This window comes from Bos javanicus, chromosome 1 (genome assembly GCF_032452875.1).
Source record: "Bos javanicus breed banteng chromosome 1, ARS-OSU_banteng_1.0, whole genome shotgun sequence".
Classification (NCBI taxonomy): domain Eukaryota; kingdom Metazoa; phylum Chordata; class Mammalia; order Artiodactyla; family Bovidae; genus Bos; species Bos javanicus.
The window spans coordinates 93,918,408-93,939,378 of NC_083868.1; the positions used below are offsets into that span (position 1 = coordinate 93,918,408).

General features: G+C 36.4%; 1 protein-coding gene across 6 annotated transcripts in view; it reads right to left on the reverse strand.

Moving 5' to 3' along the window:
- NLGN1 (neuroligin 1) overlaps positions 1 to 20,971 on the reverse strand; it is a 956,715-nt gene that overhangs the window by 767,024 nt on the left and 168,720 nt on the right. The window contains exon 1 of one of the 6 annotated variants that reach the window (XM_061415491.1): positions 2,902 to 3,671. The exons of 4 other annotated variants lie outside the window; for them this stretch is intronic. The gene's annotated coding sequence lies outside the window, so the exon portion shown is untranslated. Of the gene's footprint in view, positions 1 to 2,901; positions 3,672 to 20,971 lie in introns of those variants that run through there. One more of the 6 variants, XM_061415494.1, reaches the window with a different exon arrangement.

Genomic DNA, 20,971 nt, shown 5'->3' on the forward strand with positions numbered 1-20,971 from the left:
AAGATTTGCATTTTGAGATGCCATGTGTTAAATTCCAACAAATCATTAAAATAGGATTGCCCTTTTCATTTTGCTTTCAATTAAGAGTGGAGCAATTTCCTTTAAAAAAAAAAAATCGATTGGTGTAGAATAACATTTAACTATTTAAATATCTCAAAATCATGAAACAAATCTGTAGCAAATGTATTCGCACCCCCTGAATGTTAGGCCAGCTAGAACACATGGAAGGGTTCTAGGGATAGGTGCAGCCAAGCTCCAGTGAAGCAACGAGAGTTATTCCATGGTGATAAGCCTGGGGGAATCCAAAGCTATTTCTCATCACACTCATTAGAAACCATGCTTGTCATCTTCAGGGCTAATTGAGAGTTTCTGCTTCTTTATCCCAAACTACCACATTTTGTGTATTCTGTAGCAAAATTGGGACAAATGATCATAGGCCACCATGTTCTTTTTAACAGTCATGACCAAAAAAAAAAAAAAAAATGTTATTTGAATAAAGTAGAGCAAATTTAACTAAGTGAACTCTTGAGGTTTTTTAATAGTTCTCAAAATAATTCACTCTATTAATAGAGAACACTTATCTAACTGGGTAAGTTGCTCTTCGTTTACTGGTTATTTGGGGGTATATTATTAACTTTCCAAAGTGGATCTACCACCTACAAAGTTTACCAAAGTTTTATATTAGGAACTGCTTGCAGAAACCACAGAGTGGGTTAAAGTTTTCACCTTTTCATTTTCACTGCCAAAAGAAAATGGAACAAGGGGCCACAAAGTATTGATTATTCTCGCCAGAGGAAAACACTGTTCAGTCATGACAAAGGCACTTGAAGCTAACTCTGCTGGCTTTCGCACCATTGCGCATGCCATTACCACTGGGTCAGTGGTTGTGAAAGATGTAAATTAACTTTTACAAGGACTTCCTTTTTCATGTATCATACTCTCCATCTACTTTTATAGTATCAACATTATATTCTCTACTAGCCTATAAAGAGGGATTCTAATCCATCTCCCATTTGCCTTCATGATATATTTACTATTATATTTTGTTATTTGTTAGCTGTCTGTTTTAACTTAAATTTTTAAAAAGATGTTAATATTAGTGGACAGTGTAGCTATGATCAGTGGCTAGAATGTACTAAAACACAGAATATCCATTCTTCTAGCTCATGCTGCACTTAAACCACATGACTTAGTGTTTAAAAAAAAAAAAGGCAAACCCAGCCTCTGAGATACCTTCTTAAAACTAACACGCCTGCAGGATTTCTTGCTATCTTTTTAATCTCTAGAAAAACTCAAAGTCTGCAGTAATAAGTAGTAACTTTTCCACTGTAGAATCCTTGGGAGACAAGAGTTTCATTTTTTGCTATTTAATCTTAAAAAGGAAAAAGGAATGGCATTGATCTTGCTTCAGAATTTAGCCTTAAGAAACACATATATACATACAAATCCAAGAAGAAAGTTTGGTGAGGCTCCTCTTTTAATACCAGAATGTCTGATGTATCTGGAATTCTTGAAGTACTTGGATGATGAGTGCTTTAGATGACATTGAAGAGTTGCCTTTCAGTGAGTTCACGATGAAGAGGTTTTAATGCTAAAACCATAAAGGGATATGGTATCTACATATATTTCATAGTCTATAAACAGAGTCCCCTGCAAAAATATTTGATGCTCTTCTTTAAAATAATAACATGTAGAAAATACATTATTTTATGTTTTAACAATTATCTATTTCCAGTGTAGTCTAGTGCAGCTGAATGAGGTTTAAAATTTAACGAAATGGCCTTAAATAGGAAAAGCCAACTAACATTCTGAAGGTATAAGGAGCCTATGAAGGCAGGGGAGTGCCTTAACTTATTTAACATATCTACGTACATATTTTAAATCCGTTCTCTCTACGTAATTGTTCTGAATCTATGCGGACTCCAAAATTGGTTCAGAATTATATGCTTTTCTGGATTCCAAAGCAACTTTTAGTTTCCTTAGTCAATTAATATTCACTCATTGGAGTGATTATTTTTAATTACATCTGCTGAAATTTATTTCCCTTCCGTAAATAAAGATGAGCTTTTGTTGAGAGCAATGAAATAATATTTTAAAAGAAAAAAAAAAGCTCTTAATTCAGCAGCAAGAAAACGTCTGGAAACGCGCGCGCACCGCTCAGTAGGAAAGAAAAGCCAGTAAGTGGCGAGGCAGCCAGGGTAGGCATGCATTGGAAATACAGCCGGCTGCCTGGCGCACTTGCCAGCCTGGGCCCTCGGCAGAAAGGCTGCAACGCCTTCCTGGACTGGTCCAACTCGAAGAAAAGTTACCTCGGACTGTATTATGCAAAGTCGTACAAGTGAATTACAAGACAACACGTGTGGCCGGTCACCCACTCTTACAGTATCTATCCGATGCAGTGAACCTGTAACCCTTTAGTGTTCGGCGGGGAGGAGGGAGAGGCGGGAAGGGGAAGGGAGAAAGAGACAATACGAAAACGGCCAATCCCCCCTGCAAAATTCCCCTAGAAGCCAAGACAGCTGCCAAAACAACGGCAGAGATAGCAGAGATTTCTACTTGGGCTTTCCCCCTCCACATGCAGGTTTTTCCAATGCATCGCTGCCTCCTCTCTTTAAAGTATCAGTAGGAGAAAGCACTAGATCCAAGAGGGATCTCTCAACTGAGAGATTTTCAACGCAAAGTTCAGAGCTTGGAGGATTGCTCGGCTTTCCCACTGATGCCACAAAACACGGTTTTTAAGCTCGATCTAGGTAGCTCCCTAGAGATCTACCGGAGATGTACGAGGTGGTTCACATCCCCCCACTTCACTCCCCATTTCAGAAGCACCGCGTCCGCAGCACCTTCCGCGCAGCGGCACACAGACCCAGGCAGCCCCCTCCCAATAAAAGACCCCAAACTTACCCTCAATAAGATAAATCCACAGAGGGAGCCCCCTCATCTTTCCCCAGTCCCCTTCCAATAATTCAAGGAGACAGTTTCTACAACACTTCGCCGTCAAATTCAAGCTGAATTGCTCCAAGTATTTACCAGTTCCTAGACGCTTATTCTGGAATCTTGAGCATTCGGTAATTCTTGTTTGACAATCCAAGATGCTTCCTTTATTTGTTTTTTTTCTTCTCTAAGCAGCCGCAACCCGTTTTGCGCCCCCCCCCCCCACCATTCCTTTTTTTTTTTTTTATTCACCCACGGACACTTCCAAAACGTGTCGATTGATCCTTTTTTCTCTCCAGCTGCAACCACGATCCAGAATCCTTAGGACCCCAAGCCACCTCCATGTAAATCCGAGCATCAGGCAAGAAATACAAATGACCAAACAACGTTACTTCTTCCAGCTGCAATCAGATAATCCTACTAATCCAATAGATTTATCTCGATTGGAAATTGACCTCAAAAATGAATCCCTGGTGCTGATGTCCAGTAGAGCGATTTCGTAGCCCTGTTCGGATGACCAAAAGAACTGTGGATTCTTTCTTTCTAAAATGTTTTTGGATTCTGGGTGCACAGCTAGCAAAAAAATGCCGAGGACCCTGGTTTTCCCCTAATATAGGTTTCCACTCCAAATGAGTGCAGGATGAAAAATGGTACAAAGATACCCCTAGTGGCTTAAGGTGATATTGCAGGGATCTCATTTTCTTTTTTTCTTTTTTTTGAAATCCCTTCTCTTCACCTTCCCCCCTCCCCCCCCTCCCCCGCGACCCCATATAGATAACTGGCTGCTGTGGTAGTGAAACAAGAAGGCTGACCGTAGATTACCATGAATAGTATGTGACTACTTGAAAAAAATCGTCTGATCTTTCTTCTTTGTTTTACTTTAAAGACTGAATCTGTGCTTCTGTCTCCTCAGTATTCCATCTTTTTCCTACAGAATTTTTCCCAGTGGGATAGAGTAGCTAAAAGGCCAATTTGGGGCAGCCAGTGATTTCAAAGCAAATGTATTTGCTTCATGAATAACTACAGATATCAAAAGAAGCCTCAGTGTGCCTGAGATATGCTGGGTTTTTTTGTGGGGGAACCTAAGGAGCATATACATATATTTGTATATATGTATACATATACTCACACATATATATGTATATACATGCATTTATGGCAGGTTTTAGAGGGGAAAAAAAAACAATGCAATGAATTTCAGGATTCCATTTGGTAAGCAATCTCCCTTAAACTTTACTGTGCCTACCAATAACCTAGCAATCTTTTCAAAATGAGGATTCTGATCTAATAGGAAAAGGCAACGGATGAAATTTGCCTTCACAGCAAGTCTTCTGACCACACTCTGATTTATCAAGGGCCCAGTAAACTCAGGAAGCTTAATTCACCTTCCTGCTGGTGGGTGTAGTAGCTGCAAGGACTCCAAGATTTTCTTTCCTAATTGACTAAATAATTAAACCTTTTTTAGTGTAAGAGCTACTAAGGAGTCAAGAGATCTTACTTCTACCACTGGTTTTGTTATTAATTGGCTATGTGACTTTGAGCAGTCATTTTTGACCCAGGGTTAATTTATCTATTAAAAATCAAAGAGTAAACTCAAATAAATTAACAGGTATACTTGTTCCTGGATGGAAGACTTGACTGTAATTTAATCTATAAAATTAAAGTAATTATTATTGAAAGCTCATGTAGTCTTTCATAGAACTTGAAAAGTTAATTCTACAGTTTGTTTGCAAGAGGGAAGGGTCAAAATTTGTCAACACAATTTTGAAGAACAAGGTGTGGGGAATTTCTGTATTGACTATTAACATTTAATATACAATGGCAGTAACTGAAGCATTGTAACTTTGGTTCGGAGATAGAAGTTAGTCCAAGAAAATAGAATACAGGACTTAGTAATATATCCCCACATTTATGGAAACTTGATACCAGGTGGCATTATGGGCAGTACAGAAAGATGAATTATTCAGACAGTAAATTAGGCATATGAAAAAAAATGTATGTTCATCACAAAAGTCAAAGCATAGACTGAGAGGATATATTTGCTATGCAATGTTTGGTTACATAATCAAAGAAGGATTAGTATCCAAGTACCTAAAGAATTCTCATAAATCTATAAAGACAAAAATGTTATTTAAAAAATGACCCAACAAATGAATAATTGACAGAAGAGGATTCTCAATGTTCAATAAACATCTGAAAAAGGTATTGAATTTCCCTAGTTACTACAGAAATGCCAGTTAAAATGATGAAGTATCATTTCACAATTATGAAATTGGCAAAATTTTGTAAGTCCAGCAATAAGAAAAACTTATGAGGATATGGAGAAACCATGAAGGACAGGTAATAGTACAACTTCAGAGAGAAGTTTAGCAATAAAGATTCTTCCATCCCCAATTCCAATTTCTCCACTCCTGCATTCTTTTCTGTGTCTCTACACATGTATAGAAAATAACCATTACAGAATTACATGAAAAAGAAAAAAACAGAAAAGAAACTTTGGATATATAAGTGAACAAGGAATTTATAGAATATTCACATATTGTAATTTACATGCAGTAAAAAAGAAAAATGAATGCACTGTAGCTACTTGAGTTAGCATGACTGCATTCAGATGCAATGTGGAGCTGCAACAACAAAAGCAGGGTGCAGAAAGAAAACTGGGTTGATACATTTATATATCAAGTTTGAAAACATTATTATGTATATGATTATATTTATTTTTGAGCATATGCATATGTAGCAAAAGTATATAAACATGCAAGACAATGATAAGCTTGAAATTCAAGGGATACTTTATCTTTGGAAAGAACCAAAGTTAATGAAATTGGAAAGACATCATGGGGAGCTTCAACCCAGTGTTCATGCTTTCTTTCTCAAACTGAATCTGGAGTACACAATGTTTATAGAATTGCATTATAAATTGATTGTATGTCTGAACCATTTCCTTAAAATGAAATATTTAAATTAGATGATTTCTATGAACCCTTATAGTTTTAGAAAAATTTCTATTTAGAAAAGTATATGTAGAAGTGAAAAAAATAGTATGGGAGTTCAGAATTTAAGAATCTACTGTCTGCACAGAAGTCTATACAGATGGAAATAGAACTGCCTTATGATCCAGCAATCCCACTGCTGGGCATACACACTGAGGAAACCAGAAGGGAAAGAGACACGTGTACCCCAATGTTCATCGCAGCACTGTTTATAATAGCCAGGACATGGAAGCAACCTAGATGTCCATCAGCAGATGAATGGATAAGAAAGCTGTGGTACATATACACAATGGAGTATTACTCAGCCATTAAAAAGAATACATTTGAATCAGTTCTAATGAGGTGGATGAAACTGGAGCCTATTATACAGAGTGAAGTAAGCCAGAAGGAAAAACACCAATACAGTATACTAACGCATATATATGGAATTTAGAAAGATGGTAACAATAACCCCGTGTACGAGACAGCAAAAGAGACAGTGATGTATAGAACAGTCTTATGGACTCTGAGGGAGAGGGAGAGGGTGGGAAGATTTGGGAGAATAGCATTGAAACATGTAAAATATCATGTATGAAACGAGATGCCAGTCCAGGTTCGATGCACGATACTGGATGCTTGGGGCTAGTGCACTGGGACGACCCAGAGGGATGGTATGGGGAGGGAGGAGGGAGGAGGGTTCAGGATGGGGAACACATGTATACCTGTGGTGGATTCATTTTGATATTTGGCAAAACTAATACAATTATGTAAAGTTTAAAAATAAAATAAAATTTAAAAAAAAGAAGTCTATACAGATTTTTTTAATATATGTAGAATTTTTTTAAAAATCTATAGTACTTCATATTTCTAAGAACTGGAAATGTATAGATTCTTATTTCTTTCTGGAAGGGATATACAAATTTCCAGGTAGCAAGCAAAAATCATCACCTAAATAAGAAAAAATGTGGTTGAAATAGGGGGAAAAAGTAATGTTCAACTACCTTTTTTGTGGGGAGTGGTATTTTCCTTTGATCTCAAATATAGCAATAATGCCTCTGAAATTGTGAAACAGGCAATCAATTGATCATGTTCAGTTCTGACCAGTTAACTGCAAACCACCAAATATGGAGTAGCCATACGTCAAAACACAGCACAGAAGAAAATCCTTTCAGAACTTAAAAAATCCACATGTGAATTCAAATAAGGAGGCTTTGTTGACTAGAAATATGAGAAATGGAAATCTCATTTCCAAGTCATTATTTTTCATAATTCATGCAAAATAGGAGAGGATACCAAGGAGAGTCCAATCTTAGAAGTAAAATAAACTACATCCGTAGTTAATATTCTTAACTCATACTAAACTCAGAAAAAAAGTCTGGAAAAATCAACAACAGACTGTCAACCATTCAGAACAGTTTTCCTGAGCAATAAACAAAGCAGCTTTGTTATAAAGAAAGAGTGAAAGGACAATTTAATTTCCTTTGAGAACGGAATACACAGGGCAGAAGAAGTAGTTATATTTCTGAAATTTGGAGAGGTTGACATATTCTTTCAGTAACCACTTATTGAATACCTCTTGCATACTGGGCACAGTACAAAGCATATCACACAAGAGTTGACTTTAATACAAACAACTACCACAGTCCCTGAATTTGCTCCTGATGATTGATGTGTTGATTGTAAATGGTTAACAATTATTCTGAATTGATAATTAATCATGCATACTGAAGAGATACAGATATTAATATAAAACTGAAGTTTCATTTTCAGTGTGTTTCAGTCAATTCAGTTCAGTCGCTCAGTCGTGTTCGACTCTTTGTGACCCCATGAACCGCAGCACGCCAGGCCTCCCTATCCTTCACCAACTCCCAGAGTCCACCCAAACCCATGTCCATCGTGTCCGTGATACCATCCAACCATCTAAGTGCACACTTTTTGATGGGTTGAAAGTCATGTAGGTAACAAAGAAGGAAAAGTAGGAGGATGAGAATAAAACATGAATAAAACTCACTTCTTTCCCTGATGATTTACTTTACACAGATGATAGAAAATTACTTAATCTTATATTCTTCACAGTACAAATGGTCAGTGAATGAATGACTTAATAGACCAAAGAGTGAAACAAGTCAACTAGTACATGAAGAAAACAAATTTATTCTCTACCTTGGATGGGCTCTCTTTTCAGAGAATGAAATAGAAAAGTAAAAAATTACTATGAAAAACAATAATGGGAAATGAAGAGCCAAGAATGGCAAACTTGAGTGCCAATTGGAATATGGGATTCCAATTTGATTATGTCACTAAATTTCAGCTGTGCTAAAACCAAGGGTAGATATGATTACACATCCTATTTCAATTTCTGCAATATAAACAAAAAATGATTAATACCAAATGGATCATGTAAGGAAATGACATGGTTCTACTAAATAATAGATGAGAAAGCATTGTTGCTTTTAATACAAGTCATTATGAAAACAGAATTGTGATTTTTTTCAATAATTGATATAAGAGCACACTTTTATGATGAGGTCAAATCCATCAAGTTCTGTCCTAATAAACATTTTAGGATGTCATGAAAGATTGGTCTATGTTTGAAAAAAATCTTATAAAATATTGTAAAATAGATTTCAAAAGCAAGTCTTGGGGAAAAAATACTCCTTTACCATCTTTAGAACTCCCCTGAGGTAACTTCATTTTAAGTGCTCAAGTCTTGAATCTAAATGAATGGCAATTGGGAATTATGAAAGGCATAAAGATAAAAAGTGTTGCAATATTTCAAGTCCTAACTACTGCAAAGGTGGCTGTTTACGAAGAGGTTCTTTCTACAGAGAATAGTCTGTTCACACAATCCTGCTTAATTAGAAAAGACTACTTAAAACACTTGACTGATACTGAATATTTCAGGTATGTATTGGGAGAACACATCTGCTCCAATGCTAAATTTACCAGATGCATCTTTATATTTCTTGGTGGGAAGACCTGTAATGGAAACCAAGGAAGGAATGATCAAGACTAGATATTTTAGGATGAGACTGTTACACAGAGAAATAGGGCTTCTTCATTAAAGCTGGTTTGACATAATGAAACACGTGTTCAAAGCTCAGGGGCTTAAGTCAGAAATGCATCCAAAATTTCAAAACAAATTTTTATCATCTGAATTCCTAAAAATTTCCAAACCGTGTGTTATGCTAATAATTAAGAATTTGTTTCTTTTTGAAAGAGCTCTTAAAAAAAAAAAAAAAAACTTTATAATTGATATTTAGGCTTCCCTGGTGGCTCAGTGGTAAAGCATCCACCTGGAATGCAGGAGACATGGGTTCAATCCCTGGGTCAGAAAGATCCCCTGGAAAAGGAAATGGCAACCCACTCCAGCATTCTTGCCTAGGAAATCCCATAGACAGAGGAGCCTGGCAGCCTGGGTAGCAAAAGAGTAGAACACGACTGAGTGATCAAACAACAACAAACAATTGATATTTACATTTAATTGGTACAATTATTCTTTACCTAACAATACATTTTAAGGTTCAAAGATTTCAGCTGTCACTAGCTCAATACATTATTATTTTATGGAGTATCTTATTTATTTAAAATTGTACATTTTTATATATTTGTAAGATTGAATATTATTTATGCTGATCTTCTCATAATCATCATAGCAGTAGTTTAGCTGCATTAGACTGTATCATATCATGATTAATTTTAGTACACTGCAGTGTAGTCTAGAATGTATCTTATAATAAGCATTAAAAGTATTCCTTAAGCATGCCCTTAGTACCAAATAAATAAAACCAGGAAACCATCCTATTGTAAATCATCCATTAAAGTTTATTGTATAATATTAGCTTATTTGAGTCTATGTTTCCAGTATTTGTAAAATGTATTGTAAAATTTGACCTAATTATGGAAAAGTCACATGAAAATTAATGTTCTATAGTTCAAGCTGGAAAAGAAAAAATTCAATTCTATCCCAATGGCATCACCATCTCATTGACTTCAAAGACATGGGTTGGTTACTCTTTCTTCTCTAAATAGGATTTTATGCTAATAACACAATTAAAAGTAAACACAAGCCTGGATTTTCATCATTGTTCAATTAGTGATCTAATGAGCATCATCTACGTGTTCCAAAATATTTAGGGAACATTAAATAAAACATTAAATAAAAGAGACCTTTAAGCTACATCTTATACGGAAATGGATATTCTGTCTCTTGGTGTGTGTGTCTGTGTGCTTCTGTGTGTTTGTGTCTCTCTCTCTTTCTCTCCCTCTCTCTCTGTCTATCTGTCCCTCCCTCTCAGAATCCGTGAGCACATAAATCTGTTTCTTTAATTAATTTTTGATTACTTACATCAAATTAGAAATTATGTCATGAATGTTTCAAAAAGATGAGTTTTCCTAAAATCACATGTATTCAGAGTCAGAGCTTGTTTCTTGAGTGTATGTGAATAAAATCATTTCTGATACCTGGAAACAAACAATAAAATGATGCAATCAAATAGAATGATAAAACCACATTACATCCAATGTATAAGAAGTTGTTCAACCATTTAACCATCCATTATAAAAATCACGACCTTCAGCTTTAGCTCTTTGCTTTTTCACTAAAAATTTCCCAACCCTCCCTAGAAATTAGCAAGCTCATAAATGTTTTGTTATTTTAAAAATTAAATCTGGGCCTCTATATCGAAGTTTACTAGAAGAGAGGGAGAGAAGGAAAGAGAAAAAATAGCTTTTAAAAAGTAGTTGCTTAAGTAGATTATGCAGAGAAGATAACGTCACAAACGTTCAAAGCAAAATTTCTTATAAATCACAAAGTTAATAGACTATAAGACAGTTAGTTTTGGAAAACAGAAAGTTTACATATCGGACAATGAAGCAAGTATTATTCTTGGCTATCTTTAATACATTAAACCAATACATAATTCATATCCTCAGGATTCACAAGTCTGATAAAGACATAGAAAACATCATATAGCTGAAATTAATTTTACCAGGATTCAAACCAATCATTAAAAGAAGTAGAGTACATTTGAACTGTGACCCAAAGAATTACAATTTTATAGTCCTTGCATAGACTCCAAAAATCTCCTTTTGCTAAATAGAAAAAACCCAAGAAGACAAATGACTGATATAACTAAGGTCACACTGCATGCAGTCTATGGCATAGATAGATGAGAATCCATTGCACTATGCCACTTCAGACTTGCTGCTGTTTACATTTGGAGCTTATATTAATGTATCATCATTCCTAAACCAAACTGTAAAAATTGTAATCAACAAACCAACCAAGGAAGCATGACATTAAATGTAGTTAACATAGTAAGTAAAACAATGGTCCTCCAAAGATGCCCACATCCTAAACTCTGTAATCTGTGAATGTGTTAACTTTATGTGACATAGGGGAGTACAGGTATGATTAAGGATCTTGAGATAGGCCTGATGTATTCAAAGGATCCTTATAAGAAGGAGGCAGAAGAGTCAGAGATGTAATAACAATCATAAGGAGATAAACTGAGAGAGTTGAAGATGTTACACCATTGGCTTAAAAAATGGAGGAAAAGGCCAAAAGCCAAGGAATGCAGGTGGCCTCTAGAAGTACAAAAGGCAAAGAAGTGGATTCCTCTCTAGAGCCTCTCAAAGAGCACAGTCCTTGCCAAGACACTTTAGATGATTTCCTGAACTAAAAATTAATACATTTCGTTGTTTAAGTCACCAAATTTTAAGGTAACTTGTTACAGCAGCAATAGAAACATAATGCAATTAATTAAAAAATTAGAAGTATTTTGAGAATAATCAATGCTATCTAATAGAAACATAACGTGTACAACATACTATTTTACACTTGCTAACATACATTTTTAAAAAGGTAGAATCAGGTGAAATTAAATTCAATAATTTATTTTGTTTAGCTCAATATATTTTAAACAATATCATTTCAACATGTAACACTACCAAAAATGCTTGAGATATTTTATAATTTTTCATACAAAGTATCCAAAATCTAATCTGGGACATGGAGGTGTCCAATTTCATTTCAAGAGCTCAATAACTATATATGCCATTTTGAATAGTGCAGCATCAGACTGTATGAAACAAAAGAAACAATTCATATATTATTTTATAGATGATTCTAATATTCTCTTATATAAGAATCTAGATTAAGACTCAAAATGGAATCTAAAGAAATCAGGATAATTATGTGGCTTATTTTCTTATAACTTTGTGCTTGAGAAGTGTATTTAAAAAGAAAAACTAGGAAAGGAAGAACAACAAAATAAGGTGAAAGAAAAATATGATTACCTAATGACACTAAGTCATCTGATGTTTCTGAAAACTGCTAAGGATAACAGAAAAGAAATTTCTCTGATATTTTCACAGCAAAAAGATAACCAAGGATACGAAAGAATGGTGTTGGTTACGGCCAACTAGGTAACATGAACAAATGACAAAGAGAAAAGCAAAGCATTAAACTCTAGCTTCCAATTTCTCCACAGAAGAATGATGTTCAAATTAGAAAAAGAATATGATGGTGAGGAAATGGTAAGAAACCCTGTAGGTAATTTAAATTAGTTTTAAGATTCCAAATCTAAATTGGTTACCTAATAGGATACTAAAAATATTTGAAGATGTATTCTTAGAACTAGTATCTATTACCTTTGAGTCACCATGGAAAAACATCAGGAAAATTGTAAACTGTCCTATTTTTCAAACAGAATTCCAGAAACTGAAGTTTACTATTCTTTACATTAACTGAAATTCTTGAACCCACATTCCCATGTGCTCACTAAATGTATGTCAAATCACAATAAAACTTTTTATTAGAGCTACTGGCATGACAGATACAAAATGTGGCTTCATTTGTTTATCTTGACTCCACCCAAAGACTTATAAGAACCACTCATAATTTTTTGCTGCCCAAAATTAAGTATGAGCTGAATGATGGAGTAGTTCAGTAGATCCTTTGAAAGTTGAACAATCATTCTTCTGTAGCATCCAGTGAATGTTCTCTGATGTCTTATTCTCTTTTCTCTTTTTTTGAGGATTAAAGTTTCCATAAGGGATTTGTTTTGTAACCAGGACTGTCCATTAAGCAAATTAGTCTAATGATGGGTATGAATGAGAAGCTCTGGTAGGAGCCTGCCCTTGATCATAGACTTTTAAAACAGAATATCTAAAATGATCAACTGTTTTTAGAAATATGCTTTTTATAACGCTTTTTCAAACAATTTATTTATCAAAAGTCTGATTTAAATTATTTAAATATTAAATTTCAAACTAAATTTTAAGTTTACTTAATCAAATTTAACATGGAGTATCTTGCTCTATCTTCTAGTGCAATTGTTTTGTTGTTGTTTCAATTCAATTCAGCTCAATCACTCAGTCGTGTCTGACTCTTTGTGATCCCATGAAATGCAGCACACCAAGCCTCCCTGTCCACCACCAACTCCCAGAGTTTACTCAAACTCATGTCCATTGAGTCAGGGATGCCATCCAACCATCTCATCCTCCATCGTCCTCTTCTCCTCCTGCCCTCAATCTTTCCCAGCATCAGGTCTTTTCAAATGAGTCAGCTCTTTGCATCAGGTGGCCAAAGTATTGGAGTTTCAGCTTCAACATCAGTCCTTCCAATGAACACCCATGACTGATCTCCCTTAGGATGGACTGGTTGGATCTCCTTGCAGTCCAAGGGACTCTCAAGAGTCTTCTCCAACACCACAGTTCAAAAGCATCAATTCTTCGGCACTCAGCTTTCTTTATAGTCCAACTCTCACATCCATACGTGGCCACTGGAAAAACCATGGCCTTGACTAGACGGACCTTTGTTGGCAAAGTAATGTCTCTGCTTTTGAATATGCTATCTAGGTTGGTCATAACTTTCCTTCCAAGGAGTAAGCATCTTTTAATTTCATGGCTGCAATCACCATCTGCAGTGATTTTGGAGCCCAGAAAAATAAAATCTGACACTGTTCCCACTGTTTCCCCATCTATTTGCCATGAAGTGATGGGACTGGATGCCATGATCTTCGTTTTCTGAATGTTGAGCTTTAAGCCAACTTTTTCATTCTCCTCTTTCACTCTCATCAAGAGGCTCTTTAGTTCTTCTTCACTTTCTGCCGTAAGGGTGGTCTCATCTGCATATCTGAGGTTATTGATATTTCTCTCGGCAATCTTGATTCCATCTTGTGCTTCTTCCAGCCCAACGTTTCTCATGATGTACTCTGCATATAATTTAAATAAGCAGGGTGTGACAATATACAGCCTTGACGTACTCCTTTACCTATTTGTTGGTTAGACTGACACTTTTGCAACCAAGGATGGTAATCCGCCAGACTCCTCTCTCCATGGGATTTCCCAGGTAAGAATACTGGAGAGGGTTGCCATTTCCTTCTCCAGGGGGATCTTCCAGACCCAGGGATCAAACTCACGTTTCCTGCATTAGTAGGCAGCAATAAGGTCTCCTTATTTCTGGTTTCCTCACCAATACCATATGAATATTTCTATTTCATTAATCAACTATATTTTTATCAAAAAGTATTTCTTATTGATAGTATTTAACTGATTTACAAAAAACTTTGGGTTATAAATAAAGTGCTTTTAACAAAAGCTTCAAAATTAATCTAAATCTAAAACAAGCTAATCAAAATACAACTCAATATCAATCTTAATTTTGGCTGCATATGTTTCAAATGAAATTTCACAACAGAATGTCAATGTTGTTTCATTTTTTTGACTCTTAATATTGCAAAATTAAAAAAAAAAACTCTCTCTCCTCTCTCTCCCTGAATAGACTAGGAAGCAATGTAAAAGACAAAATATTAACAGTAATAGTAATAACAATAATAACAAAAGACAGAAAAGTCTCAATATGGTCTGCCTCTGTCCTTGTCTTATTCTCACTACCCTTCGACCTCTGTTGTTTTTAACATACATTTAATACAATAGATAATGTATAGGTGTGCAAGTGAAAGTCACTCAGTCATGTCCAACTCTTTGCGACCCCCATGGACTGTACAGTCCATGGAATTCTCCAGGCCAGAATACTGAAGTGGATAGCCATTCCCTTCTCCAGGGGTTCTTCCCAACCCAGGGACCATACCCAGGGACCAGACCCAGGTCTCGAGCATTGAAGGCAGATTCTTTACCAGCTCTGCCACCAGGGATAAATGTATATTATATTAAATATATTTAACTGAATTAAACTGGACTTTGTTAGCACAGAGTGATGTGCACTGGATTTGCTATCAGATGGATCCAGGTTCTGTTTCTAAGTGCTCCACATGCTAGTGATACTTTACTCCCTCTGAGATTTTCTCTCTCTCATCTGCAATATTAAAATGGCCATATTATTTGTGGAAAGCCAGAATTATCTATTTTCCTCAGTCTTTTCCCCTATTCACCCTCGACAGAGAAAAATCTCCTAACCATGCCTAAGTTCTGCTATTAGGAATAATCAGTATTAATAAGAGGAATGTCTGTTGGTTTTATAAATGCTCTATTAAAACAACTGCCAAAATCAAAAAGCAAAACATCTAAACCAACTCTCCAGAGCTTTGTAAGGAAGGCACTATAAACAACAGATACATTTTGCTGCATACATAGTATCTCAACTTAATATATACTTGGAGAGGGAATGAATAATTCAAGGAAACATCCTGGAGGGAGTTCCCTGCTGACCCAGTGGCTAGGACTCAGTGTTTTCACCTTGGTGGCTCAGGTTCAATCCCAGGTCAGGGAACTAAGATACCACAAGCAGGACACTACAGTCAAAAAAAGAATGAAAAAAGAACAACAAAAAAGGAAATATCCTGGAATACAGGGTTACCATCACTGGGCAATGAACCACATAATGCTTATTTTTATTAATTTTTATTAAAATAAAAATTTCAAATAAATAAAACCCATTCTGACGTGTCTTAACAACTGTGGAGAAAATTGTCCACTATAGAGATTTTTATATCACTTCTAAGTAAAGGAACTTGAACCAAGGAAGGTATGACATAAGAAGTTTGATAATTCCATTAAATAACCAAATCCTACATGCCAAGAGCATCTTTGATATGGGACTCATACACAGAAACACCTTTCAGTATAGGTGATATTTTCCTTAAGAATACCAATAAGCATGGTTGTATTTTGAGTATTAAGTACTTCAGACTATCTGATTTTATTTCCATTGTAAAAAAAAAAAAAAGTTTTGAGACAAGAAAGCAGATAATATCTGTTTGTTTTCATGATTGAAAAGAAGGATTAGGAGGAAAAATAAATTCCTTATGGCCACATAAGGGTTTTTCAAGTGTAGAAATCAGATTCTGGACTCCCAGTCTGATGTCTTTCTAATAGTACTTGTTGCTATTTGTCCTAAATTGGCAGAAAGACCCAAGATACTTAGTCCTTTAGTTCTCAGAATATTTTTGGTAGCGGTAAGCTCTCAAAAACAAACAACAACAACAACAAAATACATGAAATTATAAGGCAAACAATTTCAGGTAAAAACAGAACTGATGTAGTAGACGTGAAGGAGGCAGGGGACCAAGAGGCCTGGCCACAGCGCTCCTCCATCCACAGGAGGGCAATTTAGAGCACCACTGGAAAACCACTTGCTCCTTTTACACGTGAGAAAATAACCAAGTGATTTGTCCAAGAAGCTCAATTAGTGACTTCACATCTCCTGACTGGTAATCAAATGTGCTTCCCCTTCCTCTACAATGTCTTCTAAGTCATGTGGGTGTTGACAGCCCTGGTTACCCCCTCTAAGTCAGTCTCCTGCTCTCATGTCCAGCCATCGCACCTGCCACACACTGCTTCTCTAAGCATGCTCAACTACTTGTGGTTTTCCAAATCCACCATGCCAAGCCTCTGACTTCTTCACATGGCTTTCCTTTTGTCTGGAAAGTTCTCTTTGAAAGCCCTCTTTCTCACTTTCTTACCTGTACAGATCCACCAAATATAAGTTTACCTAGCACTGACTCTAGAGATCATGACACCACCTCACCTCTCATGGGTCCCATTCCCAAAGTTAGGGAGGAATTTTAGTCAAATTTTACTTTTCCTTTTCTTATCATGCTTGCACTTTTACCAATCGCTTTTTGAGGGGGACTTTTACCTTCACTAGCACTTTGAACCGATTCAGTGTCACAACAACAACAAATTGTTGAAAGAAGAAATGCAAAAATGAAGGAATGCTATTTTCTAAGTGGTTTTTACAAAACGCATGAACATGGGAGAACATGGTATACATTTCAGTAGAAGTGGGAACTTGCTGCCCGTGCTGTATCATGCCGCCAGGAAACAGGGCAGCCATGAACGTCAGCAGCTCCTAATTCACAGCTCTCAAACCTTCCATTACCATAAGAGGAGAACCTTGCCAGATACCTATATTAAACAATCTAAACTTTTATTCATCAATTTGAACAGAAAACCAGAACCAGCAAGCATTTGAGGAAAACCCATAGCATTAAAAAGAAAAGAACAGATAACAAAATAGGGAAAGAAAAGAAAGAAAACCATGGTGGGGAAATAAATATTTAAGAAAAAAAGAAAGAGAAGTTGTTGTTTGTTATTTTCTTCATTTATTTGTTACTCTTTATGAGACTCAAGGGACTACTGTTTTAAGAAAACAAAAATAGGTTTCTCTGAAAATATACCTATAAAAGAAAGAAGAGTTTTTATATAATTTGAACACTGAAATGAACAATTTAATAGATGCCCTCAGTAACCAAATGCACATGGATACAGATTAAGTCATACACTGAAAATGAAGTGAAAATGTCTGTTTTAAAATCTAATACATAATAGATTGTGAAGAAACATCTATATGAAGGCTCAAAATCCTTAGTTTGCCCTTGGTTTTTTTAACTTCTTTTGCTTTTAAGGTAAACAATATAATGATTTAATTAAAATTATGTCTAATAAAATATATTTTCAGTATACACAACACTCACAAAGCTGATAGGATAAACTAGTACATTAGTGGTGTGAAATCCTTTTGGAGAACAATTTTACTGCACTTTTTAAGAACCATAACATTTCCATTGTACTTTTACATTTTTCACCTCAGGCAAAAGTACTGGGAAACTAACACATAGTGTTGAAGAAATAAATCCTAGAATCTTTTTTTCCTGAAGCTAAGCTATCTTTATTTCCCAAATTTATTTTTTTAGTTTTATATGTTACTTAATGGTTTTGATTATTCTTGACATATCTCAGATTGTTATGTGCATTCATTTAATTTAGCTTTAATGCTGATGCTCAACAGAAGACTTATTTATTAAGAAAGAAAATATTTTTCCTTTCCTCTATACTTGTTTACTGGAGGTAAACTTAGGCCAGCGATTTAATTTCCCCTTCTCTAGAAGTTTAATTCAAATTAATAATCCCGAGGAAGGAAAACTTGTTTGGAAAGCTATTCTTTGCAATATAGTTTATAATAGCAAAATCAGCAACAATCAAAATACCCAATATTAGTGGGATATTTAAGTAAGATGACCTACAAGACCATTTGGAACTAACACCCAAAAAAGATGTCCTTTTCATTATAGGGGATTGGAACGCAAAAGTAGGAAGTCAAGAAACACCTGGAGTAACAGGCAAATTTGGCCTTGGAATACGGAATGAAGCAGGGCAAAGACAAATAGAGTTTTGCCAAGAAAATGCACTGGTCATAACAAACACCCTCTTCCAACAACACAAGAGAAGACTCTATACATGGACATCACCAGATGGTCAACACCGAAATCAGACTGACTGTATTCTTTGCAGCCAAACATGGAGAAGCTCTATACAGTCAGCAAAAACAAGACCAGGAGCTGACTGTGGCTCAGACCATGAACTCCTTATTGCCAAATTCAGACTCAAATTGAAGAAAGTAGGGAAAACCACTATACCTAAAACCACTAGGTATGACCTAAATCAAATCCCTTATGATTATACAGTGGAAGTGAGAAATAGATTTAAGGGCCTAGATCTGATAGACAGAGTGCCTGATGAGCTATGGAATGAGGTTCGTGACATTGTACAGGAGACAGGGATCAATACCATCCCCATGGAAAAGAAATGCAAAAAAGCAAAATGGCTGTTTGGGGAGGCCTTAAAAATAGCTGTGAAAAGAAGAGAAGCAAAAAGCGAAGGAGAAAAAGAAAGATATAAACATCTGAATGCAGAATTCCAGAGAACAGCAAGAAGAGATAAGAAAGCCTTCTTCAGCGATCAATGCAAAGAAATAGAGGAAAACAACAGAATGGGAAAGACTAGAGATCTCTTCAAGAAAATCAGAGATACCAACAGAACATTTCATGGAAAGACAGGCTCAATAAAGGACAGAAATGGTATGGACCTAACAGAAGCAGAAGATATTAAGAAGAGGTGGCAAGAATACACAGAAGAACTGTACAAAAAAGATCTTCATGACCCAGATAATCACGATGGTGTGATCACTCACCTAGAGCCAGACATCCTAGAATGTGAAGGCAAGTGGGCCTTAGAAAGCATCACTACAAACAAAGCTAGTGGAGGTGATAGAATTCCAGTTGACCTATTCCAAATCCTGAAAGATGATGCTGTGAAAGTGCTGCACTCAATATGCCAGCAAATTTGGAAAACTCAGCAGTGGCCACAGGACTGGAAAAGGTCAGTTTTCATTCCAATCCCAAAGAAAGGCAATGCCAAAGAATGCTCAAACTACCGCACAATTGCACTCATCTCACACGCTAGTAAAGTAATGCTCAAAATTCTCCAAGCCAGGCTTCAGCAGTATGTGAACTGTGAACTTCCTGATGTTCAAGCTGGTTTTAGAAAAGGCAGAGGAACCAGAGATCAAATAGCCAACATCCGCTGGATCATGGAAAAAGCAAGAGAGTTCCAGAAAAACATCTATTTCTGCTTTATTGACTATGCCAAAGCCTTTGACTGTGTGGATCACAATGAACTGTGGAAAATTCTGAAACACATGGGAATACCAGACCACCTGATCTGCCTCTTGAGAAATGTGTATGCAGGTCAGGAAGCAACAGTTAGAACTGGACATGGAACAACAGACTGGTTCCAAATAGGAAAAGAAGTACGTCAAGGCTGTATATTGTCACCCTGTTTATTTAACTTCTATGCAGAGTACATCATGAGAAACGCTGGACTGGAAGAAACACAAGCTGGAATCAAGATTGCCGGGAGAAATATCAATAACCTCAGATATGCAGATGACACCACCCTTATGGCAGAAAGTGTAGAGGAACTCAAAAGCCTCTTGATGAAGGTGAAAGTGGAGACTGAAAAAGTTGGCTTAAAGCTCAACATTCAGAAAACAAAGATCATGGCACCTGGTCCCATCACTTCATGGGAAATAGATGGGGAAAAGTGGTAAGTGTCAGACTTTATTTTGGGGGGCTCCAAAATCACTGCAGATGGTGATTGCAGCCATGAAATTAAAAGACGCTTACTTCTTGGAAGCAAAGTTATGACCAACCTAGATAGCATATTCAAAAGCAGAGACATTACTTTGCCAACAAAAGTCCATCTAGTCAAGGCTACGGTTTTTCCAGTGGTCATGTATGGATGTGAGAGTTGGACTGTGAAGAAAGCTGAGGGCCAAAGAATTGATGCTTTTGAACTGTGGTGTTGGAGAAGACTCTGGAGAGTCCCTTGGACTGCAAGGAGATCCAACCAGTCCATTCTAAAGGTGATCTGTCCTGGGTGTTCTTTGGAAGGACTGATGCTGAAGCTGAAACTCCACTACTTTGGCCACCTCATGCGAAGAGTTGACTCATTGGAAAAGACTCCGATGCTGGGAGGGATTGCGGGCAGGAGGAGAAGGGGATGACAGAGGATGAGATGGCTGGATGGCATCACCGACTTGATGGACATGAGTTTGGGTGAACTCCGGGAGTTGGTGATGGACAGAGAGGCCTGGTGTGCTGCAGTTCATGGGGTCGCAAAGAGTCGGACACTACTGAGCGACTGAACTGAACTGAACTGATAGAGGGTGACTACTTTTAAAGTCACAAAGGAAAACTTACATGTTTAATGTACTATGGTTTTCAGAATTTTTACACACACATACACACACAATTATTCAG